Source organism: Bombus huntii, chromosome 15 (assembly GCF_024542735.1).
Source record: "Bombus huntii isolate Logan2020A chromosome 15, iyBomHunt1.1, whole genome shotgun sequence".
NCBI lineage: Eukaryota > Metazoa > Arthropoda > Insecta > Hymenoptera > Apidae > Bombus > Bombus huntii.
Window position 1 is genome coordinate 10,802,436 of NC_066252.1, and position 26,807 is coordinate 10,829,242.

At 37.8% G+C, this 26,807-nt stretch overlaps 1 protein-coding gene across 4 annotated transcripts in view; it reads left to right on the forward strand.

Annotated features, from left to right (window-relative positions):
* LOC126874110 (uncharacterized) overlaps positions 1-26,807 on the forward strand; it is a 68,832-nt gene that overhangs the window by 25,324 nt on the left and 16,701 nt on the right. Inside the window, exon 1 of one of the 4 annotated variants that reach the window (XM_050635765.1) lies at positions 19,022-20,426. The exons of the other annotated variants lie outside the window; for them this stretch is intronic. The gene's annotated coding sequence lies outside the window, so the exon portion shown is untranslated. Of the gene's footprint in view, positions 1-19,021; positions 20,427-26,807 lie in introns of those variants that run through there. 4 annotated transcript variants of the gene reach the window in all.

The window sequence follows — 26,807 nt, forward strand, 5'->3', positions numbered from 1 at the left end:
TCTCCAGCGTTCGTACTATCTAATCTGCCTTCGAAACTCGCCAATATTCTACAGCTCGAAATATCTGGAAACGGTGACTCAACATTTAACGTACATGTGAGAACAATTATCGATCGTCTGACTCTCACACAAAGAATTTACCGCTGTCAAAGGAAAACGACGAGTCTTTCTTTGAAAAATGTTTCATCTTTCACTGTGAAAGCGAGTTTAGCCGAGGAAGAAACGAACGATGCTCGTTCTCCTCTTTCTACAAGAGCACTCTCGTCTTTTTACATCGTTGAACGAAATTAACGTGGCAATTTACGTAAAGACGATGGCACACGATGGAGCTTGAAAAGAAGCGACTTTCGCTTTGCGCAATACATATGTACTCTTCGATCTAAGAGTTTAAAACGAAAATCTAATTGTTCCGGTCCTCGGCCTTAATTTTGTCCAGCGAAAGATCGCGTGTCGTTGGAATATATATATTATAATTTGTAGAAGATTTATAACGAAGGAGTTTTCAGCATAATTGCAACCTTCGAAAAGAATAAATCGAGACATATAACTAGGATTCGCGAAAAACACGTAGAATTATTTACACTTTCCCTCTAACGGGATAATCGATTAGCAAGCATTAACTTCGTTTCGACGTAATAATTACGACACAAGCTGCCCTCGTTTTAAATCCATCGTTCTAACAAATCTACTAATTTTTACTATCGAGAATATAAATTATAGCTTTGATATTTTCTAAATTAAAAATTAAACATATCGATTCGTAGGAAAGAGGAAAGGAAAATTTAAGCACGCATTCTGCTTGTTTCGACGGATTCTCTTCTCGACTTCCATTTAAATTTCAGGTCGTTGGGAGATTTTTTTAAGAAAATCCACAAATTCTCAGAACCTTTACAACGGTCCCTCGTTTCTTAACTTTACTCGATCGAACCATTCGGATTGCTCACGAGACGTCGGCGTCTCCCAAGACCACAACAGAGCTAACGAGATAATCGTATCACCCTATATGAGAGCTAGTACCGAGTCATTTAAGCTCGTTAAGGTATCTGTACATGGATCTGTACGTGGATCGACTCTCTTACAATTTCTTTGAAATTTCGACGATTCGTCATCCATAGTATATTATTTATAGCGAAAGTTCTAACGCGTAATCCCTGTAATAAACCGTTGCAAAAAATGACTTCTTTACTACCTACAAAAACCGTTCTTACAAAGCTGTTAAACGACTAACGCGTCGTATAAAACGGTTAGAAGAATTCTTTTCCGAGAGAAACTCGTCCCCCGCCTGCACCGCCTTCGGATAAAAGTAACGTGAAACGCGCCGTGTCGGTAATTTCGATGTTCAAAATGCGATATTTTACAACGTGAATCTGCTGTTATGTCTATAATTGAATTAGAATTGAATTTGGAAACGGAATTAGTAGAAAGTACGGACAACCAAGAAATCTCTCGAGGGAGAATCTCAGACGTGCGTGAAAAGTACGACTTTCGAGTCTCGGCTTATTTTACTTTTGAGGAATATTATCGCGTTACAAATACCTTCGAGCCTTTGTCACTGACGGAAGAAAGTTTCCGAACGATACGCGCCTTGCATCCAAATAGAAAACCGTACCAGACGAAGCTTCATACTCGTCGCTCGATCAGATTTTTTCCAAGTCCCAGTAACAATTACACGCTATCGTTACGCCACTATTTTCGATCTAAGATCGTGTAAATTCACAAGAGAAATGGTTCCGTGATTCCGTGGCTCGTTCGATTGGCAATCGCCGTGAATCATGGAACAATCGCGAGTCGTTAATTCTGTTTCACGCTTGGTTCGTGACTCGTTTATTATTTATAGGGACGCCAAGTCTAAGATAATATGTAAATTCGACGTTGACGTCTGTTTTTGTGCTGCTAAACGGACCGATACACGGCTGAGATCACGCGGTTCGGAGATTTATGCGTGGCCGCGTTCAAAGTCGACCGGAAGCCATTGCACGAAGCCATTCGGGTTCTCGGCCCGTATACGAATCCAGCATCTATCAACTCGGTTTCTTTGAATCCTACGATTTATCGGATCAACAGGTACTGGCGTCGATAAGGTCGATCGTTTCTCAAGTGAGAAGTTCTCGATAGAATTTTCAGAAAATTTTATATCGCTATATTTTGGATATTTATAAGATCGATATACATCGCTTCCACTAACGCGGTTTCCTTCAATCTTGCGATTTATCGGATCAGCAAACACTGTGATACTAAAATTGATCGTCTTTCAAGAGAAAAATTCCTGGTAGAATTTTTAGAGGATTTAATCCTCTAAAATCCTTTAAGAGAATCGTTATATTCTCTCAATATTTATAAGAATCAGTATCATTGATCGCTGCTTGAATTAATTGAGAAAAAAAGATTTAAGATTTCATCGATATAATACATAATATCTAATGGTGGAAAATAAACAAACGATAGAACAAACGTTCGGATAAAAGTATGAGTAGATTCAGCTTCTTGCTAAATCAATGTCGTATTAGCGAGTTTCTTCGAATCTCGCGACTTATTGAATCGCTGTTGAGCCTACTACATCCTTCCGTATACAAGACAGATCGTTTTTCAAGTCGGAAAGTTTTAGTAATTTTGTAGCTTTTCTGATATCTGCGAGTGTGCGAAATCCCGTTACGAGCAGTTCGATCTAACGCTTAAAATACTTGGGTATTTTTCAAAAGAGTAAACTACGTATCTCGCGTTAAGCGAATACATATTCTATCGACAAGTATCGCAACAAGGATCTATTCTATTGATAAGTATCACAAGGTAAACAAAGAATAAATCTGGCTTATAAGTCTGCGGATTAAAATTTCGTCGAAATAAATAGACCTGTAACGAAGAATACATATCGAGGTTGACTGCATCCAATGTAATTATCCGAACCGGTTGGAGAGGATCACCAGCGGTTTACCAAAAATGGCGGTTCTAGTCGTTACGGGAAAGTGTCCGGCCACGTAGCACGCTCTGAATCGGTTCGAACGAGTCGGGAGAAGGCTCCTCCGGTTGCAACGAAAGTGAACCAATTTCTGATCGACCGCACGTTCCGGCGTGCACGCTCGAGAAGCTGAAACGCATCTCGTATCACGGTTCATGGATCGTGCACGACGAACGAAGAAAGAAAGCAAGAGGAGAGCAGGCAAGTGGAAGAATCGGAGGCTTGCACAATGACCCTAAGTGTACGACGGAGAGCATACCGATCGGGCATCGTTTATTTTTTATACGGCTTGATATTTTTCTCATCCTTTTTCTATTTCTTCTGTGCTTCGCTTTACTACAAGCTGTCTTAAATTGCGCGTAAAAATCAAAACAGTTTGAATTATAACGATTTCGTAGCTTGTTAATTTTCCATAAGTCGACTAAAACAACGTGTCTATGCCTATGAGAGAAGAAGAAATTTCGCGAGTGGTTATTTGATTCGAGTAATTTAATGTATTCGTTGACGATCGACGATCTCTCGCAATTCATCCAAAATATTTTTCTTTGCTTACGAGGCAATAAATTCATGACTACTTATAAAAGAACCAACTGTTTTCCTTTCTTTTTATAATCTGCCATCCGGGTATTTCGCGTATCTTTTAATTTGTTTGGCGGATAAAACGATGGTAGTCCTCTGAATTAACGATCCAGCGAGTGCTACCGTGTTCCTCGTAGTTTAGTTTCTTATCTTTCTTTTATTTTAGAGCGATGTGTGTGTCGTCGATTGGATGTTTTCCGCGTCTGAGTCGTCTCGCTATATCTGTGGCATTTAAGGTTTTTTACTAGCTCGTTTGCCACTGCTTGTGCGTAATTTGACATTTCCTTGCCGTATCTTGCGGTGAATTTTTCTACTTATTCAATAACGGTTCGGATTTTCAGATCGTTTCTTAACTGTTCATTTCTGATATAGCAGTTAGCGTGGACTAGTTCTTAACGCGTTGTGCCGCAAAGTATCCAATTTAACGATTGATTTGGCAGCTAGAACAAACTCAACTTCCATTCATTTACTTGATAAAAATATCAATTTATATAAACATCCTATTCGTTACGCAAACAAATCAGTCCACTGATTAAGCCGGTTAAGTACTTGTTGAAGTAGCCGAGTTGTAAAAATAAATTCGATTTTTGTTCCGTTTCAAGGCACACGGAACGGAGAAAAATGGCGGTTCCGATGAAAGAATCTCGCGCTTTCGTTCGCGTTTCTATAGTATCGTAACGCGTAATGAACACGGAGTAGTCGATTATACTACATTGTCGCCCATTAACGTGCATCATGGCAAGCAAAGTAAGAGATCCAATCGAGGTCTACCGGATCGGCGTTCGATCCAGGCCTGTCAGAATCAAGTAGGCTAATGAAAACCGTGTATCTATATAGTTTGTCTTCTGAACCGTGAATTTTTCTCAACTTTCCACCGACCATGTACCTACTTTCTTCCGAAAATTTTTCAACAGATGAAATTTTCCATCGATTACGTGTTGCTTTTTGAGAATTTCCCGAGAAAAGAAGAGAAAAGCGCGGAGGTTTTGAAAATTATGTCATTGAAAAATAAGAATGAAATTTGCGCAAACTTTCCATCGATCGCGTATCTACGTGCTTTCAAAAATTTCCCAAGAGACCGAAAAGGCGCCAAGATTTGTAAATTATTTCATGCAAAAGTAACTGTGAATTTTTCTCCATTTCCCACCGATCCGCGCTTTCTTTCGAAAAATTAGTAAGAAAAGATGGAAACGCGAAGATTTGAAAATTATTCCACTTAAAAATAATTGTCTTTCGCTAATGTTAATATTATGTAATATTACGTAACGTAATGTTATTCTACACATGGGATAGCGTACTCCTTTTAGCGTTATGAGTTCACACGAAGAAACGATGGTAATCGTAAAACCAATTATAAAACAATCGAAAATTCGTAAAAGCGATGAAAATAATTTTCGAAACCTTTTGGCTTGCAGCGTTTAAAAAAAATTCATCCAACAAATTGAGATTTTTAATAGCTTAAGTATCGCTATAAAAGATGGCCTTTTACTATGAATAATATTTATTTAGTTATAAAGCTACCTCCATAAAAGAAGCAAAAACTTCGTTTAGTACAAGTTATGGTATAAGATCGGAATAGTGAGTGTGTCTAAAAAAAGGACGATCGTCGGAAATTTCGGCAAAAATCGATAATTAGAGCCGAATTGTAGGCAGTTACCGCGTTATCTCGATCGTAAAATAGAGTTTTAACGTTCGGGTTTCGATCGCATCTTCGGATAAGAATTTCCTCGCGATTCACGTAACCGACGAGCATTTTTAAATCGCTTCGAACTGCGGAGTAAGATTCGAGATAACGGTAGAAGTGGTATTGTATCTGCGATAATTCGCGAAGTTGGAAATTAAGGGCAAGACACTGGCTGTTTCTACGCGATTTCGCGAACAAGTTTCTTCTATCTTTTTCCACGATTGAAGACGAGAGACGCATAAAAGAACGCCGTTGAACTCTGTTGATTTAATAACTTGAGAATTTCAAAGAATACATATATATAGGATATTAAGAGATAGAACGATATTTCTATAAATAACATTTTAGTGAATTCAAATTAGACGAGCGTGGAAATCGATGAATCTACGCTCTCTGTCATAAATGCTACGACGCTTTTTAATGTTTTGCGTGCTTTCCATTGCTTTTGATTTCTAGTTACTCTATCGCAAGACTGCTTTTTCATTAGCATGATACGTACTTTGCGATCCGAAGTATCAAAGAAATTTGTTACGTCCAATGGAACGATCTAGTTAACAGGTTAAAAAGTCTAGAGAATTATGAAATCCTATAAAGAGAATTTCTAATTCGATAGAATCATTAAGTAATCGTTACGGAATTCTTAGTCCATTCTCGTTAATACAATCGGAGTCGAATGGCATTTTTCAGCAGAAGTCCAAAGAAAGGAGCCTCGTAACCGATCGAAATTCCCGATATGTATATGGACGAAACGAGATCCTATCTAGGGATCCATCGTATTTCCAAGTAAGAACGTATCCTCGGCTCGGGGAGACGCGATTACGTAGCCGGCTGTATAACCGCGGAAGTTCAATTAATTCAAATCACGCTATTCTGAAATGCTAAACAACGGCGACGTAAAAATGAGAGCGTAATAAGCGAAAGTCTCGCTTTATTCGGGTGAAAATTACAACCGTCTGAATTAATATTTCGCATCTCCAAACCCGCGACTCGATCCATCACGCGAGATAGTAATCGTTCATTAATGCAGAAAAAATCGTTGTCTGTGTTTCAAAGACATTGAACCGTACCGATCGTTTCAAAAAGATTTGGCATCACCACCGTTCAAACGTTTTAAGACAATTATTGTATTAACCTTAGAATTGGAAAGCATTAAGCATACAGTAAAAACATTGCGAAGAAATGGTATTTACGCTGAAAGAATTGGAATAGCTACGATACGAAGCTTACCATAGAAATCCTTAAAAATCCACCTGATAACAGTGCTAATGGAATCTGAAAATGTTTAGAAGTGTTTGCAAGTGTCCGAATAAATACTTTCGCGAGCCTGTGTGCTAATACGATATTAACGTTATCGCGTTGTTCCCAACGAACAGATCCAAGGACGATGAAAATGTAGGAGTAAAATATAAGAAAAATATCTGCGTCCACCGATAATAAATAAAATAAATAGGATAAGTTCGCAATAGGCGAAAGCCGACTCTACAAAAAAGTATTAACCTATTTATATCGAAAAATCATTAGTTTAGAAGATATTTTAACTTTAATTTAACGTAAATTTAACGTATGAAACGCAAAGACAACGTAAACGCAATAATACCGTCTCGCGTCTTTCCTTGTCTTCCATACGTTAAATCTTCCTACGTTAAAGTATCTTCTAAATTATATCGACGTAAATAAGTAGTCAATATCTTTATGTTTTGCATTAACATTTTCGTATGAGATATATCTCTACTCGAACAACTACAAAAAGATTAATTACACGATATTACGTCCCCTTTGATACCATACACTTGTCAGCAATATTTTTTCGTATTTTTGATACTCGGAGAAACAATCGCGTGAATGCTCTTGAAATGTTTTGCGTTAACATCTTCGTATGAGATATATCTCTACTCGAACAACTACAAAAAGATTAATTACACGATATTACGTCCCCTTTGATACCATACACTTGTCAGCAACATTTTTTCGTATTTTTGATACTCGAAGAAACAATCGCGTGTATGCTCTTGAAACGGATATACTGTATAAATTTATCATTAAATATTAATTATTGCAAGATGTCCGTGATACGATACAATAGCGCGTAATATTATTTTACGTTATGTCGATATACAAATTTATAATAATAAAATATTTGATATAATAGAAGTCATAGGTAATAATATCTCGCTAAATCAGTTACGTGCTTTTGCCAAAATACCAACCGGAAGCGAAAGAATTGAAGCTAGTGGTGACGATACTAGAACGCAGAAACTCTGTGGAATAAATTTGCGTTGGAATGGCAGCTTACGGAAGTGTATACATATATGTATATAGAGACCGACGGAACTCGATCCTCAGAAAACGTGCACGAGAATCATCGTGAAAACGAACTCTATGCTCCTCGATGCCTGGGAACTGGGACAGAATGACGTTTCCAAGGTATATATCGGCTAGATCGATTATAAAAGGCAGACCGAAAGATTTCGTAGATCGGAAAGAGTCGAATAATACGGTAGAACTTTATTTATCTGAATTTCTCTGATTGATCGTGACGAAATTTTAGTTGATACCACGTTCTACGGTTAAAGAATTATCGAAGCATATCTTATGGACAATTAATCGCGATTTTGGAGAGAGGACAGTATTTTAATCTATCTCAAAGCGATACGACAGTGTGGATACAAATTAAACGATAATTATCCGAGATTGTAAAGAAAGAAGTGTATCTTTGTCTCAAAGCGATACAATGCCAATACAACTTTTCGATTTCTTGCCAACTCTGATGCTTTTCGTTAGAAACCTTTGCGGAGGATTGGTCGAGGATAGACAATGTGAAATAACAAGAGCGAGAGGTTGCTGTCGCAACTCGTCAAATATATTTCGAATAAATTAAACAAATAAATAAATAAACAAAGTACAAACCGTCGTAGGACGCTCGTTTACTGCATTCGCACCGATAGAATATGTTCGCTCGCGGAAAACTCGACTCCAACATATTGCTCGCTAACACGTGTCACTCGGTATATTACTGCCTCTCCCGCGATCGCGTCCGTATATTTATACTGGTAGGGGGAGGGGGTCGGATAATTCGAATTTGTCTAAAATCGACGGTTGCCCATAACGATGACGCTACACCTTTTCGTAGCTTTGGACGTAAAACAGCGTCGAAGATTATACCGACAGTGAGCGTATTCGTATGGCGAATCATCAAAGTCCTCAGTGATTTATACGAATCTATATTTTTGCGTAATTCGTGTCTTACGACAGAGGAATCGCGATAGCCATTAGAAGAGGAATGATTGCGTTCAGAAAGAACGAAAGGTAAACGTAATTACGTTGTTTCGCGACAGGATGGATCGCGTGACATTTCTACGACGATGACAGGATGAAAATGAACGTAGGAAGACGATTAGGCCGTGTTTAATCTGCTGGATTAGCGGGACGAGTCCCTCTGTGGCGTTAGATAACAGTTTGGCTCGATTGATGCACCCTCGTCCTCTTTTCGGATCGTTATTTATAGAGAGAAACTCGTGAAACGACATGGTGGTCCTACTTTTCCTCGTTCTTTGTTGCTTTCAGCCATCGAGAAGCTTCTACTATAGATGAAACGAGTAATTTAACAAAAACGTGACGCGTATAAACGATGAATTTTCCACGTTTCGGAGCAACGAGAAGGTTCTGTCGCACAAGATTTGTCAGAAATCGTGATAAAATCGACGAACATCAAGCTCGCTTGTTTATTCATCGATCGTGATAAAAGCAATCTATTCGCAATCTAATCATCAAAAGTGTAGTATAAGATAGTAAACAACGTGTATAGAGTACAGAATCATGGACACTTCCGTTAAAGTTAAGAGGACAACATAAAAGTTGCAAACACTGTTGTTAAAAAAGGAGGAAACCACGGGACAAAACGATTTATAAACTTGCAGTTGACCGGAGACTTCGTAAGAAGAAGAGACGATAGGGACTCTTTATTTTCCTTGTACCGTTACCGTGGATCCATCCAGGAAGCGACATTTATCAAACGTATACGTATACAACGAGGACAAATCGTTACGGGCTAAATAATATATTCCAGGCATGTATTATCATCTTTTCTTAAAGCGTGCATCGCGCAACATCAGCCGGATGGCGAATAATTGGCGGCGGTTACTCGAATATCGTTATCGATGACATAATCCCACGATGGATCGTACCAACGCCTGTGTACACTATCGTTCAGGTGTCTTATTATATATTAACGCTTATCTATTTGTTATTTACATATTGTTTATTTATTTATATATATAGTAGTAGAGTGTATATCCACTTAAGTTCACAGCCAAGCTCTCAGCCAAGTCTTCACCCAACATTAACGTTCAGGTGAAAATTATTACGTGTCCACTTGTCTGTTTAGAAAATTATCCTAAAAATCATTTATTATATTGTATTATATTAGTTATCTTGAGATTATTTTATCAAAATTATAAAAAAAATTTATAGATCCGATATAAATATATTACTATATTTGACCTATGATATATTTTTCGAAATATTAAGTAGTTGCTCTGTTTTCAACGTTATCGAATTAAAAGTGGCTACGATGTTTCAAGTTGGATCTATGTTAAGCTACTTAATTTTACGATGTTCGATTTTCATTTGTATTCTGTCTCTTATGTAATAAATGATATTTCTCATTTATACGCGAAGCACAGAATTGAAACGAAGCAAACTCTAAAGTGTCCACATACTTACGAACGACAGTGTACATACGTTCGCGAAATACTTTGCAATCTCCGGTTTTACCAATAACAGTGCCGCATCGTTGCGATTTTCCTGTGTCGCCATAATCGCGAAACACGACTGGCGATGTTTGTTGAAATTAATTTTGATTTGTTGAAATTATTTGCTGCAACCCTGTGATGTTCTGTAGAGCGGCTACCAAGGAAATCCGTTGAAACGATTACGATTTGCAATGGCGACCAGCGAAAACCGTGTCCTGTTTTCGAAGAACAAAAAGTTTCGTTTGGAATATTTCAATGGCTCAAATGATTAAAATTATTTGCTCGCTTTCGATGAATCCGAACGTCGTTGCAAATAATAAAACGCAATTATTTAATGCAATTTTGTCCACGGACGCATAGAAGGACGAAAGATAAAAAAATAATTTATCAATTACTATTGGCCCAACCGTTTCGTGACTCGTAGTCTTTAAAACCCAACCCTTAAATCCAACCCTATCGTATCTACGAAGGAAGCAGAGGGCGTAGAGATAATTTCTTTTTTAAATTACGCGTTAAATAGAAAATTTAATCAAACTCATCCGTTTGACTACCATATATTGAAAATTTGAATTTGCTCGGCTGTTTTCCTTGTTGTAAATTTGTACACTTGACGCAACATTTTATCAATTTTCGACAACGAACGAGTCGAATATTTTTCAACCCGGATACTATACTAGAGCCACGAAGAATAGCAAAAAGTGCAAATTACGGAATTTCTAGCGTTAACGCGATATAGTTTCCTCGTCTTAATTGCTGGACGTGTAAACTTCATTGAAACAAATGGGAGGAAGATCGATTCTCGGAAGAACTAAACTTAGACTCGACTAATGGAGATCTAGATTCAAGTCAGAAGCTAGGCAGAAGCTAGACTCGACACAGACCCAATTCTAGTTAGGCTAAATCGTAATTCAGCCGTTTAACCCGGCCAAACCAGACGTAATCCAAAGTGATCCAGTCTTGAACTGAACGTGGCCTAGACCTAACGATCAGCCTACTTCCAAGACCTGTTAGGCCTAACCCAGACCTAGGCTAGCCAAAGTACGAGGGATCGTAGTACGCTATTCGCATACTGTACCGTTCGTACAGCGTTACCATCTGTTCCAAAAGTGTTACTCGCGTTTTGCGCGACAGCTGACGTGTGCCTCCTTTCGTGGCCTTAATTTTCTTTGCTCTAGCCATCGGCATTGACACAAATTTTCTGCAGTCTTCCATCTCTGCCATCGTGGTCCCGTCTGTTCTCCAGCGATTCGTTCGCGGACCAATTTTTTTTTTCAATGAGCCAATTTCCTTCATTTTTCGTTCGTTTCTGACGTTTGCGTCGTGCGGTTGAAACGGTTGAAGCGGTTTTAAGAAAATCCGTAAGATAGAATCGAGATGAGAAGTTATAGGTATTATCAGTAGCGGTTCTCTCACGCGTCTCCTAAATTAGGAAAATTTGTCAACGATAAAAAATACGATCGAATCAAAAATGGTTCAAAGAATGTTGACAATGAGAACGTTAATTTTTTAGAAAACAATCGAGATACATAATCGTTACATAATCGTTAATTATGTTAGAATCTTCGAATTTTTATATTCCAACTTTACTTTTACACTAACAAACAAAGAGACTTTTTAACGTTTCGAGAAAACAAAATTCGAGTGAGAGATTATGCGTATTAATAACGACTTGTTCGTATCTTTCGAAACTGATTTAAAGGACACAGCGGGGTAACTAACAGGGTGGACCGAGTAAAAGGGAAAAGGAAATTCTACGCTGATTAATAGTGGAGGGAAACACGACCTTGAGCAACGAAATCATCGATTCGAATTCTAGCGTCTTCGCGTCCGTAGAACCATTAACCGAAGAGAAATCCATTTGAAATCTATCGGAAGATCGAATCGCTCATTAAATTGCAGATACGTAGATCTAACGAAGCTAATCAACCTTGTTTCCTGGCCGATCCCATAATTTCTTTCAATAGATCATTGTACAAACCAGTCATGGACGATTTTCTCCACGTAAATTGGTTAATTGAATACTTTTATATTCGTACTTGTACATTTTGCTTTTTCTCCCGTATCAAACTACGTTAAGACGTTCGTTAAATAATTATGATAATTAGTCGATCAATTAATTAATGTAACCAGAATGTATCCGCTTTTTTTTTTCGAAAGCGTGTATTGTAACACGGGACTCGATGCAAGATGATTCACGACGATAAGCGAGATATATTAATCGTCCTGTTTTCGTCCTTCTTTCCCTCGAATAACTATCGATAAGCGTAATAACTCGTTTTAGGAAGTGAAAGTATATATACGTTTTTCGTGATTAAACTGTCCCTGGTTTTTTCAGTATAATAGGAACGAATAAATTATGTTGATCTTATTGTAATAAGTTGGCATGAAAACTTATTTACGAAGAATATTCTTTGCAACTTGTAAAGAATATTACTCGACCGTTTCCCAACGATTTAATGTGGAATTTAAATATAAATCCGAGGATCTTCACTGGCATATTTATTCCTACATTCGTCATGAGATACCAGCGGGTTTTCCAGGGCGTGCAATATTCCCTTTCCACATTCTAAATGAGCGAAGAGGTAGCCGAGGTGATGCTGCTTCTTTCTGAGATTCTGCCTCTTATCAAGCTGAATATCTAATACCTTTTTATATTCCATTCTTTTATGTACGTATTTCTGTAGAATAGTTACAAAGTCATTTGTGTTATCTACAGAGTTTCTTTGGCCGGAAGGCGCTTCGTAATTTATCTTATAATTTTGATTCGTATTATTAAGTAGTCCCTGATTTTTGGATTTTAAATCAAGTACCTTTTTCTTCTCTTCAAAATGATATTTTTTACGTTCTTTCAATGTCACGATAAAAATACCAAACGTGATTTCCACTTTCTGCCGTTCCTCGACGTACGTCGTACGTAACAAATAGCACGATAAAAAATATCAAAATTTCACCCATTAAATTTTAACCGAAGTAACAAGATCAAAGTTGACTATATTCCATTATTCTTCAACCACTCGCTTATCGATAATCATCGCTTAACGTTTCACTATTGAATTCCAAGCTAGAGAAAAATTCAAAAGACGACTCTCTTTCTTTCTCGAACGCCAATTTCCGCTACTCTTCAACGTTATATAACCCATAGAGTACCAAAAATTTGAAAATCTTACAGAGAAGCAAGTTTACAACCTTTAAGTTCGAAGCGAACTAAAAATAGCAAATAGGATCCTGTTTCTTTTCAAAATGTTAATATCTTGCAGTCTTCTCTTATCGATCACGACATCAAGCATTCCGTGTCTACGCGAAAAAAGCATATCGTCCGGTAAAACGTTATACTTGTGAAACCATTTGCATAATGTAGGAGCGTTTCGGGAAATAAAGAAAAAATACGAGTGGCGTGCATGCGAAGTCGCGAATCGTTTAGCCGGTATAGTTGTTGCAGACGAAACAGACCGAGTCCGCGACTCGTTATATGAATTTTTAATATTCCGCGATCTCTTATGCCGGCGAAACGCTTCCTGTTTCGAAAGTCTCTGTCGGATAAAAAGCGCGGCAGATTCGAGTTTTATGGTGCACGACGTAACGGCGGCACGGCTGGCAAGCGTCTGCGGCTCGAAAGTGTTCCGAGAAAGGCCGATTCACGCGAAAACCGAGCGCATAACGATCCATTGAGCCGCGAAAGAGGCTTCTAAGATCATCGGAAGAAACGGATGTAATACGCGGAGTAATAGGATCGTTATCTTCCGCGAAACCAACTGTTCTGTTCTCCTCGAATTCTTTTTACGGGCCGTTTCTTCGACGACGGAGGAATTGTTGGAAGATTCGAAGAAAAAAGAGAAGATATTATAAGGTGAAAAAGTATCTCCGAGGCAAAGACGACCGCTTTCAGGATGTCCTGCTCCGATTTTCGAAATTACGACCGGAACGTGTCTTTCGTTCCAATTTTCATCTATCGTTGGTTTCAGACGGGAGCGTACTTTTTCATGATTTCTAACACGATGGAACGATTTCTGGTATTTGTTGTGAAGTTACGACGATCGAAAGTCGACGAGGAAGTCTTCGATATCTGTTAGGAGTTTCCATTCTTAATCGTCAAACGGCGATATAGAAAGCCGAAACGATCGAAATCCTGTGCTCAAACTCTACGGAATCAATCTAACTGCACTTTGGTTGTCCAGGATACATTTATAACTGAACGAACAGGGTTAGAATAACAACGAGTCATGCAACAGGGCTTCTAGCGTCGCGTGTACCGCAGGACCGTTCCGTTAAGCAAAGAAACCGGCGAAATATAGCTTCTGGCGGAAAAATCGCTCAGCTATCTGCTCCGTTGGTCAATATTTGTCGTGCACCAACGTCGATACTGGCTCAAGGCAGTTTCGATGCAAGGTAGACACATCCGGGAACAACGTTTTCCCTCTCGCTTTGCACGCGAACCAAATATTTCCGAATCGATGCTGAACGAAGAGATTATAATTACTAGATCGCGGATATTTACGCAAACTCGGATCTTTCTGATCCCATCTACAAAAATGCAACCTAAACAGAGATTTATTTTACCCATTGAACATCACGATAACTATACTTTACTATACTTTTAATATTTTATATTTTATTGTTTTATATTTTCGCGTATAATATGCGTTCTATGCATCTTTGCATATTTTATCTTTCCTATTTACTATATTTGTCGATTATATAATTATAACGCAGTTACTTGGATCTTACTTTTTCTTAATTTCGACTCGTCGTCGTCATCGATACACCATTCGCTTAACCATTCGATCGTGTGCACTTGGCTCGTCTGAATCCTCGCCGGATCGCACAATCGACACCACAATGAAAATTCCATCGCATCGTAAACACTTTCGCAACTCTAAACCTTCCATATCGATGAATTTAAAAAAACGGTGCTAGTTCTAAGAAAATACGACCACTTTCGTAATTCTAGACGTTTTGTTGCAATACTTCTCATCGATGAAGATTCTATAAAAGATATTTGTTTTCTTACAACGAATCTTATCGCTTTTTATCGCTTCCGCAATTGCGACGGAAATTGCAAAGATTCTAATTTAAGATGATATTATCACTTCCGTATCTATAAACGTTTAATCGCGATGCCCTTTGTCGATACAATTTTAAAGAAGCACAGAAAAAGTTTTACAATCGCGAAAAAATGGCAAAAGTTCTAAGAGAATGACAAACGTTTACGAAAGACGCAAAGATACGTTCCTTGGAACGGAAGCCAGCTATTCGACAGATCGAAATAAAAAAAAGAGGGAGGAAATGGAGAAAGAGAGGAAGAAATGCTAATCACTGGAATAGAAAATGAATTCGTAGGATCGTTGAACGCGGCAACGCGAAACGAGATAAATTTTATTTGGCGGATTCCTTCTGGCAAACACCCGTTACTATTTCCTTCTAACTGTTCATCTCGATCCGTCTGTATTCTTTCGATCGGCGCTGCTTTCGCCGACATCCGAAGAAAACTGGCGTTATTAATATTAATTATTTGCGTTTATCTATTGCCACTCGAACGGTACTTTATCGACGTCGATTAATCGAAGGATGAATGTGTCGTCTCGATTATCCACCACGCGAATAGTAATAATTCATTACCGTTTGTTTTTCATGTGAAAATCTTTTTATCCGTAGGCCGTTCCTCTTATGTAGTTAGCAACAGAATGACAGATTATGGGCATTAACAACGTATCTTATTTATTTATCGAATTTACAGGCCGCGAAAAAGGATTTGACTTACCTATTATAAATAAATACATTTCAAACGAAAATACACAAATTTATTTCAGATTATTGCCGACTAATAGTAGGTAGTCGTTCATCTACCTTCAGGGAAATTGCTGCAAGCGTGCAGGTCTAGCTTGAATGCAACTGAAATTCGAATAGCATCGTAGATTATCGAGCTTGTTCGAACAGCTTACACGAATTTGTCGGCAATTTTGGTTGTCACGTTGACGAACAGCTTCGACGCTGTCAGCTGACGTTCCATAAACAACAGATTTTAAATATCATTATAACTAACAATTGGAACTAGCGTCAGAAAATAAGCTGCAACTCGATAACGACGCCATCCGTTTATACTTTTGTTTTTTATTTTTATTTCACCGAATCATCCCCTGCCGTACTTTCCACGCGTTCTGGCTCGATCTGCGAGCTCAGAAGTCTTTGTCCCTTTTTCGAGACTCGCACAACGTTCCAGAAAATCATTTTGCCCGTGCTTTTACTTTCATTTACGTTTTTCCGCTCGACGCTGTTCCTGTTCCACCTTTTTATCGAAAACCTGGAATCGTCCGTCGGACGACCTTCCTTTTGCTCCATCAGTCCATTCTATCCATTTTCCATCCACCCTTACTTTTTCATATTCCGCTTTAGCTTCTCTATCATTTTTCCCCGCTTCTCTCTCAACTTCTAATCTTACTCCGTATTTCTCTCTCAGCTTTCGTCAGATCGTGGTTATTACGGAAATTAATACGTATGCGATAATACGTATTTAATTTATACAACGATGAACTGCATATTTAATTTCGATGTATTTTAAATTTCTATATGTGTAATCTGTTGATTCCGTAAGAGGACGATAAATAATCCTTTAGTCATTACTTTACACATGTTACGATGTTTTACGATTTAACGATAATTTATACATATTCGTAATATTCGCGTTTTATTGATACGGCGTATAGATACTTATAGGCTGGTTAACATTATGGAAAATTATAATAACTTCTTTAATAGCCGACATGACAATATCAAGAACAACGTTCCTATATTCTTCTAATTTGTTTGATAGAAATCTTTGGAGGAGTAAAGATACGAAAGGAAAGAATTTGACGTAATTCTAATTATTAAGATATTATAAATTTAAATTAAACGTGGTCGATTACACGTAGTGACTGCTGCAGATATTAATTAACCCAAGAAATCACGATCGATCTGTCAGATATAATACACGTAAAATATTTTTATTTATTTTTTTGTTTTCATCGTAAATAGAAGGTGGTCGGAAAAGTCAAAGCGGTCCTCTTTTTACGAATATTAAAATATTACTTCCGGTTAAAACGCTATGAGCTGTACAAATATTTTTCAACTTTCGTTAAGTGGAATTAATTACATCTGTTACCATTAATGACGAATGTTAACGAAGTCTATTACGTCAAAACATTATCTCATAGTGGTATATTTTCCCTTAATATGTACATCTTCGTCTTCGTAGTGTTTGGATAGCTGGTGACTCTAATTATCGCGGTAACGCGTGTACGCGTAACGTTTAATTTCGCGTGCGCTTATTACGCCCTCGAGTTAATAAGCAGGGAAACAGTGGCAGGATTATAGTTATGAAAAATCTCTTCTTCGCTCTTCTTTATACGAGTGTCTGCTTGTGAAATTTTAATAAACCCGACTGATTTTTCGATCGATGAATCTTAACTTTCCCACCTGTTATAACCTTAACAGGTTATTTACTAATTACGTACCTACGTAATCGTGATTCTATGGTGGAATTGTGCGAAATCTGCAATTCATGAGGCGCCTCAAGTAGATTTAGAAGTGCGACGGAATTAGCCGTTGAATTTATTTAACTGCTGTTATTACGAGATTAAAATAGAACCAGTTTGACGCGTCTCTTGAGATCGTGGTCGAGTTCGTTACGGTACTTTTGCGGATTTTTTAGAGTATTTAAAAGAAGATATCAATTTATGGGATATTAATTCTGTGATACACTGTGTCGTATAAAGTTAATACTTTTCCTTGCTATTTCGAGCAAACGTAAGAGAACGTTTTATAATGGCACAATGTACTACGCGTTAAAATACCGTTTAATAGTCTGAATAATACAAATAAGTGGACAAACTAAAGTAGGACGCTTCACTCGGTGCCTTAAACTTGACTTCAAAGCTGAAACAAAGTATAACTAAAACATCATATAACTTAGTTTTAACAGTGTGCGCCTGATCCAATGTATATAAGAAAACCTACTCTACATATATAAATTTCGTTCAGTTCATCGACGCCGATCGATTTTCAGCCGGCTGTGGCGCAAGAATTGTTAAAACGCGCGATATTCGACAATTTAGTCAGCTGCGCCGATTATGTGCTCCGTCACTTTAAATAATAAACCAATTCCTTCTAACTTCTCAGGGAGAACGAGAAAATAGAGTCGTTTGGTTTTGAATTTTAAAAAAGTTATTCCTGCGTTTGAGAGTGTTTGGTCGCTTACGCGAATAACGTGTGCCATGCAGAGATTCAAAGTAACAGGTATTTTTAGCGTTTTTGGGAATAAGGTCAATGAAAAAGAGTTAATTTTTATTGAAATGGAAGTTAGTTATCGATAAATGTCAAAAAATTTTAATTTTTAATTGTTTCGGTTTTTTTGGCTACCAGTAACCATTTATCGACCGCTCGAATTTCATTTTGGCCACCGATACTCATTATCGATAGCGAAAAATTTGTTTGGTTACGACATCGGCGACAATATTTTTTCTGCCTGTATTCGACCATCTTCAATCGTTATATACGTTTTTTACGCTCGATAATGCTTATCGGCAATCAGAATAAAATTCGAATCATCGATAATAATCGCTGATATTAAAAAAAAATCCAATCGCTTATATCGATAAATTTCCATCATCGATAATGATTATCGATAATGAAATAAATTTGCAATTTCTTATAACGCTTATCCGTCGTGAAAATCTTTCGATCGATCAAACCTATTAATTCTTATATCGTAACTTTGAAAATTCGTCTCCTAAGAATTACGATATCTGACGAAGAAGAGACGAAGAAGGTCGGACGATTGCTGCGTTAGTCTATCCGAAACTCTATCTATACAGCACCAAGTCGAAATGACTCACCCTATATGACGTACGTTCCCTGCAGGTATGTTCCCATCTGTTGCCAATGTCCATGGGGTCCCGCAGGCATCTCCCACCCCGTAGCCACGTAAGTCGACCGATCGTTCCCTCCCTCTTTTCGTTTCCCCGCTGTTCCCGCGCGACGACCCTCCAACGGCCCCTATTCAAAGTCTTCGTCCGGCGTCTGTCGGCAGTTAGTCGCGGCACTTCGATCGTGAAACGCGTGTCTCCGCTTCGTTCCTAATTTCTCGTCAGCCACAGTGTCGTTAAACATCCCTCGTCGTCAACCCTGCGGTTAACGCTGCTCAAGCTATTTTTATTTTTTATTCCTTGTATCAAGGTCTCGAGTGTTGATCGTGTTCGACTAAACAATTTGGAGCATCGAAAAACTGTGCAACAGGTTTATTTCCAGTTGTTTCGCATCTTGTTGTATTTATTCGTGCTTTCTGGAGAATTGGTTGGAAGTTTTTTCGGGGCGGGGCAGGGAGAAATTATTTATTTTGTTCGTAAAATCGACCAAAGTTTTTCGAAGAAAGTGAATTTCTATCGCGCGATCGACTGTGCGGAATTTCGTCGATTCTTTTTGGCGAAGACGAATTGTTTTTGAGGGAAGATTACCACGAAGATTCTCGAGTTGTCAAGCTCTGCATTGAATATAGCGATCCAAGATCCTGGAATTACATTCTAATCGAGAGTCTAAAATCCTGACAGCTTATCGTTTTACAAGTTTAACGAGATTTTTACTAGCATTACGCTGAAATAAACATCGAACCAAAAGTTTGAGCAAGAGAGAGATACTTGGATCAAATTTTCGGTCGAATTATTCGGAAAATAAAATTCGAACCGAGGAATCTAAAATTCCGAAGCTGCAATACCGTCCCGATATTTAGAATTCTTGGAAGCTAAATCTCTAGAAATTTCCTCGCAGAATAAAGATCTGTCGAATCTGGAAAACTCGAAAGAATCTTCAAAGAAATCTGGAACTCTGCAATTTTTGGCACACGAAAATTAGAAACTAAACGTTTGAGAAGAAAATTTTTAGACGAGCGGACAATTCGCGGGCTGCGGCCGAAACCCTGGTTTTTACAAGTTGGCGAAATTTCACAGAGTTTTGAAACGGAGGAAGAACGTATTGGAAGGCGAGGGGAAAAAGTTGGAAGAATTCGAAGGAGAATTGGAAGAAACGGTTAGGAAAAAAGAAAAATCGGCGAGGTTGTCTCGAAGGCCAGCTACCTGGCACAGATAATCGGAGGAGAAGAAAGTTTCGTCTGGGTGCTGTATCCGGTTAAAGACGTCGCCCACCTTCTTCGATCGTGTGCTCATCTTCGATCAATCTCGTAATTCCTCTTTCATCGTTCGGTTTCTTTCCTCGTGGGGAATTTCTGTGAAAGGAGAAAAAAGAGGAAAGCGAAGAGAGAGGTTTGGAAGCAGGAATGCCGGCCTGTTAATGATCTTCGCGCGCTTCTTCGCCGTGGAAACGGAAGGAATGAGAGGCACCGCGGGTGAAGTTCCACGGTGCCGATTGAATGGAGCTACTTCCAAGTGGTTTTGACCGTTTCTCGTGTTGGATGACTCGTCTCTCTCTCGTGAGTAGAATAAATATCGTTGCAATCGAATATTCGATTTCAATTTTCCCAGCTTTACTTGCGAAGGTCTTTAGAAAAAGCGCGACGCATATTTGAACGAATAATTTCTAGGGAAATATTTCAAACAGCAAATCATATAGATAACACGTTATCTATTTACGAGTAAAAATATTTTAAACTAGTAGTCTAGAACGGAAAAAGGCGAAATTTATTTGAAATAATTTCCAAATAAACGATGTATGATAAACAATATGTTCCAATTGATGTTATGTTTTCCGTTTGATTAAATTTAATTGAAGAAGATCGAAACGAATAACCTGGAACAGAGCAGGGCGAAATTTATTTCCAATAACCATCTCTACGTAAATATTTTAAATAACTCGTCAACGTTACCGTATGATGTAATGTATTCCAAATTGATGTTATGTTTTTCTTTTGATCAAAAACATTTAAAACCAGGAGAATAATAAATCGCGAAACAGATTGTTTCGTTGAACATTTTCTTTCGAAATAATGTTTAAAAAAAGTAGCGAACTTCGACAGATAGTTACGAGTTACTCCAGACCTTTTTTCTTAGCTCTCTTCTGATCGCGTCGATCATGTCACTCCTCGTATATGCTTCTCTTGATATTGTTATTATATGGATATTAAACATATCCATAACCGTGTCTATCTTGAGTGAAATTCGCGTTGATTTCGCGACAGTTCTCGCATCCGTGATTTACTTGACCCAAATTAACATCGATGTCCGCCTAATTTCGTCCTGATCAGCTGTCAAATTATTATCGAGAGTCGTTCGAGGATTAAAGAAACGTGAACCGTAACAAACGACCAACGCCAATATTATCCTTGAAAGACGATAATTCTCTAGGCAAATAATTTGTCAGACCGGTTTTTCGGCGAAAGTAGGTACTGATAATCGAATATAAAACTTAAGAATCGATTTGTGATTCGATCGATTTGTATCTTTGCTCGTTGTATGCAAATCTTGTTGCAGCTTATTCAAAAGTTTACTCAAGCAGGATAGAAGAGAATTGTTTGGTCGTTTAAGAACCTCTTAACCTTGTCGTTGTATTACGGTAATACGCAAATTATCACGTATACGTCACTATGATTCATTGTCCGGTACAGAGAATTAGTAAATTAGAATGGTACTTTCGATTTCTGCCAACAGTCGCAGAATCGATTTATTCTTCGTTCTAAAATCAACCTCTGGATCTTCGATATTTTACGAAGTAACGTTTCTAACAAATTTTCAAACATGACCTTCCTTTAGCTGGTTATCGTTTTATTCCTTTTAAGTCCTCGTTATTTTGATCTCATTAGAACGCGTTACCGATCCTTTCAAAACCAACTTTCAACTCGTTTCACATTGTTCGCGAAACGTTTGTTTTTTCCAAGAAAACATCGTTCCCTTTTATTGCAGAAATTACCTTTCGTTCTTTAAATATCCAGTGGTTTTTTATTCAAAATAGAACGATCGAAAAATTGTACGAATTAATGTTAAAATTCTTAGCGTCGTATCGTCTTAATGCGTTTCATTTTTATTTCAACCAAGCAATTTTCTAATTCCAATCTGACCCGTTCCCCGACTTTCTCAACGTTTACGCCATTTTTTCATCAAAAATATTCGCCACGCCTCGCCTTTCGATATCTCGCGAAGAAAATGCCAGAGGTGTGTGCGTGAACCAAAGGAAGAAACAGAGAAAGAGGGAAAGAAATCAGGGAACGCGATAGAGAAGAATCGAATCGATTGTTTCGATTCAGCCTTTCAGAAGCTTAACGGTTAGCACGATTGGCGAGAAGACGGAATTGCATCGGACTTACGTAATTATAACGCGATATCGCGTGGTGCAAGCTTTTCGATACGGACGGTTTCACGGTTAAAAGCAATTGTCCCCCAGAAAACTACCGTTAAAGTGATCGTGACCTCGATCGAGCCTCTATAGATTCTGTATAGATCCGCTTCTGGATCGTCTATATACGCTTGAACGACCGGACCGACGACTTTTTACGAAATCGCTGAAACCCCTTATCGATCTAAAACTTGACTCGCAATCGGAAAATTCGTTCCCATTCTTTTTCAATTCCTCGTCCGATTTCGTTCTTACGATCGAAAATTTGACAACGATCGTTATCGATGTTTGCTTTTTTCGAAAGGACGGCCCTATTAAACCAGACAAGCGTATTTGGTCGTAAGATAGTTTCGAGAAAAATCAGGCAACTCTGTTCTTTAGAAATAAAATCTACCAACTAATTACCTAGTCCTCTGAGAGTCAGATCAATTCCTACGAATAGTGAACAAATAGAGGAAAGATTTTTAATATTTGCTTGGTTATACGGTTGTTAGAGATTTTTGTGATAGAATTTCTTATCGCGTTAACGAAAATAATTGGAGATCTTACCATACTTATCTATCACCGTTACCTATCGCAATCGAAATTTTTAAAATCACGTATTTTGTACTGCTTATCTTTCCATGTTCTTCTATCCATCGGTACACGTGTATTTACGTAAGTTTTTATTCGATTCAAGCATTGTAAGTTTTAATAATTCCCGATGAAAATCCCTGGAACCGACGTTTAAAAACCTCGTAAAAACGAAACTAAAAATATTTCTGCACCTTAGGTACATAATATTACGTAGTAGCTACATAGATGTATATGTATGTAAAGTGATTTAATATCATTCAACAATTTCATGCTTCTCATCACGCCCCCTGATCTTTAATTAATTTGCTTTAATCTTGATAGTAGAACCATACTCGACCATAATCAGGCTTATTACGTTTCCTGTTGTGCTCCGATTTGAAATCTTTTTCGTCTTGTTATTCCATCCACGTCTTTAACACAGGTTTCAACATTTTCTTGCTTCTCTATGTATATTTATAATATTCGTTCATTATTTGTTAACGAGTCAGGCCACAAAGTGCCTATAGACTACATTTTAGTAGCAGCTACACCATCATATCTATTATGAAATTTATTATATAAGCATGATAATAATCAGTAATCGATCATGATGATTCTATCGTTGATAAAACAGATCGAAAGTATCGGCTGGATACGAGCAAACAATCGGCAGAAAGTTATTGTACACGCGAAAATAAATAAAAGATGTGGAACAAAACTGTCCCGTTTAAAGGTTCGTTTTAAGAAAATTTCAATACGTTTACTTAAGAGTTGCACTGGTACACGCGTACTCGTTACATTTTCATATTTCATTTTGTCAGAAACAAAGTATCGTATGAAAGAATCTTGGTCCATTTTTTGTTTGCCTATTCTTAGATAAGAAAGGAAGAAGTAGATAAGAAGAAAGGAAACGATTAAGGAGAGATGATTTACCGTGGATCCGTGTAATCTCGAAGTAGCATTTCTCGTCGATTAATTTCGTGGCCATGATCGTTCATGCTGTTATTTCTTCGTTAGAACATCCGGCGGCTGTGTTTTTCAGTTCCCCCGCGAGAGGAAGTCGAGGAAAAAGCAAAGTAAACGACGAGTACAACGTGTCAAAGAGGAAGCTTGGATATTTTTCTTATCTCTTTGAGGTTGCAATGTGGTTAGAAAGGAAGAAACGCTTTCAAAGTTGGATTTTACGTTACGCATTTCTGTTTTATTCGTCTTATTCGTTTTATGTTATATCTTTTATTTTATTTTTGTTCCATTTATGTTCATTTCTATGAAGAGTGTGGCTGAATAACGCGTACGTGCGGGCGAACGAAGCGATTCTTTATGAAAAGATATAGAATAACGTTTTTTTCCTACGACGTTTCGTTTTCGAGGGAATCGAGTTTGAAAATTTATCAGCAATACTCGAACACGGCTAACTTCGAACGGCAACAAATAATCGACACGACGTTATTCTACGCGTGGAAATAAATCGCAAATGTGGAATAAAATTATTCCGCAAGACGCTCTGTTTCCGAGAAAAATAAATTTCAAAATCTATCATACGAGCGTACTAAACGAATTGTTTAACCGAGCACGTTCAGATTCTATTTCTTTGAAAACGAAGCCTTAAACGAAAATTTTATTCTACATTTTCCTCTTATTTTTTCACAAGGAACCAGTCACGATCCCTTCGTACATGTTATTCGGATATAGCCTGTACGTATCTGTTTAATGCGTAAATTTTAAATTAAACGTTATACCCTTTCGTAAAATATCTCAAATAAAAAGAAGAAATCGTAGTATCACTTTTCTAATGGCAAAGTTAGACGGACAACTTGCATTTTATTCTTCTAATCGAACAATGTATAATTGGTTTCCACTAAACGATCATTCACGCTTTAGTTAATCACACTTCGATTATCATACTGTTTTTTAAAATGCTATAAACGAAGGCAAACTGCAGTTTCGTTCTCCAAACACGGACAAACAGATATTTGCGAACCTAATATGCAAAACTGCAACGAATCAACAGTCTCTCTTCTTCCATTTACCTCGGGCAAATAGTAGCTTTCAACCTTACTCGATCGTACGTTAACCGTAATTAACATAATCTGAAAATCAACTGAGCATGTTCACCGTGCGTCATTCCAAAAGGCTAAGCATTACAATCAGATATCCTGAGAAATTTCGAAACGGGTAGAAAAGAAAACGAACTGGAACAACTGGCCGAGGTCTTTCTATTATTTCTTCACCCTTCGTTCTTTCCTCTCGTTCCAACGAGTTAAACGATTTGTAATCAAAGCGAACGAAGTTTAATCCACGGAGTATGATTTCGATTAATGACAGCGTGATTAAACGACAAAGATTCGAGAACCGACGATTTTCAAGATAATTATCCCTGTATTCTCGAGATTTCCAAAATCTTTCGCGTTGGATACAGAACACGCGTGTTTTCGACTTTTTGTAGGAAATAAAGAAACGAAATTTAGTAACAAGTAAGTGGAATCTATAGGGAAAAACACGACAAGTTACATTTTCTGCTTTTTTCTTTTTTTAGTATTTTCTTATGCCAGGTTTTATTAGCCCCCGGTTATCAAACTTGTCCATTTTTCTTTTTCTTTTTTGGAGTTATATAAACTTGTAACTATCCGTGCTTGTAACTATATTGCGCAGTTATATAAGCCTTTCTCATCCTTTTCATAATTTCAAAAATATTGCTTGTTTCGATATCAAAATATCGAAAGCTATTGAAATATTCTTCTTCCCTAACAGTTTTATCTTTGGCTTTCACAAAACTTTGGCTATTTTTCTGAGCCTCAGCGACCTTCCCTCTGTTTCATGTTAAAATATTTCTTTTTAGTCGCAACAATCAAAAATTGACGTTAAAACGAAAAAACGTATAAAGACGTATTCATCGTGTTATTTTTCTCTGCGATCGTCACGAATATTAATAATTGCCGCACGTATGGTGATATTTAGCACGTGAAATTTATAGTATCTGCTATATTTGGTCTGTCAATTTACGTCGTTAAAAGCTTAAAAATCGAGAAACCTAGAATAATTGACGAAGACTTTAACCAACACGAGGATCCTTATCCGTATACCGCGAGATACTTGATAGATATTATAAAAACAGCATTTTAAAGTGATGACGTAAGACAGATATCATCTGAATGGTATTATAATATAATGTGTAAGCAAGACACCGCGCAATCTTTCTGACTACCGTTTCACAACGTTGTCTACCATCGACGAAACGCGAATAGATCGTTGTTAATCCTTTTTCTTTTTTATCATTGATAAGAATCTAAAAAAACTTTGTAAAAACTAATAATTTTGCGAGAGTTACGAGACAAATAAGATAAGTTGTCCATTGTAATTTCATCGATTGAAAGTGTTTGAACTAATCGTCATGGATAATCACATAATCGAAGTAAAATAACAAGGAAGCGATAAAATCGTATTTAAGAAGAATACTGTTACGTTTTTCAGTTTCTCCGTTGTAAATAATACGATCGCGTTGAAGCGAAACGACGTTGTCCACTATAATCGAATAAATTGAAAACTTTTGAACAAATTGCCATAGACGATACAGTGACGTCGAAGCGAAATAACGAGCAGCTAATACGATCAGATCGATGTGAAATAACATAGTCCTCTATGATCTCCTAAATTGAAAGCTTCTCGAACAAATCGTCGTAAACGATACGACGACGTTAAAGCAAGAAAACGAGGAGATTCGTCCAAAGTCTCTGGAACGTTCGATTATCCCCCAAGAGCAGACGATGACGCGTTGGCGGACGTCGATTTAACGCGACGCGTTTTGCTTCCTGTGTGTGGAAGGGAACAACGGCCTGGTTTTCGACTCGGCCGTGTGTCGTTTAAGTATTCGCGTGTGACTGTCCTAATTGCGCGATACACGCGTGTTACGCGAGCGTATCGTGCAAGCTGATGGTCCGTTCCGAGCGTTTCGCGCGAGTTAGCCGTGCGT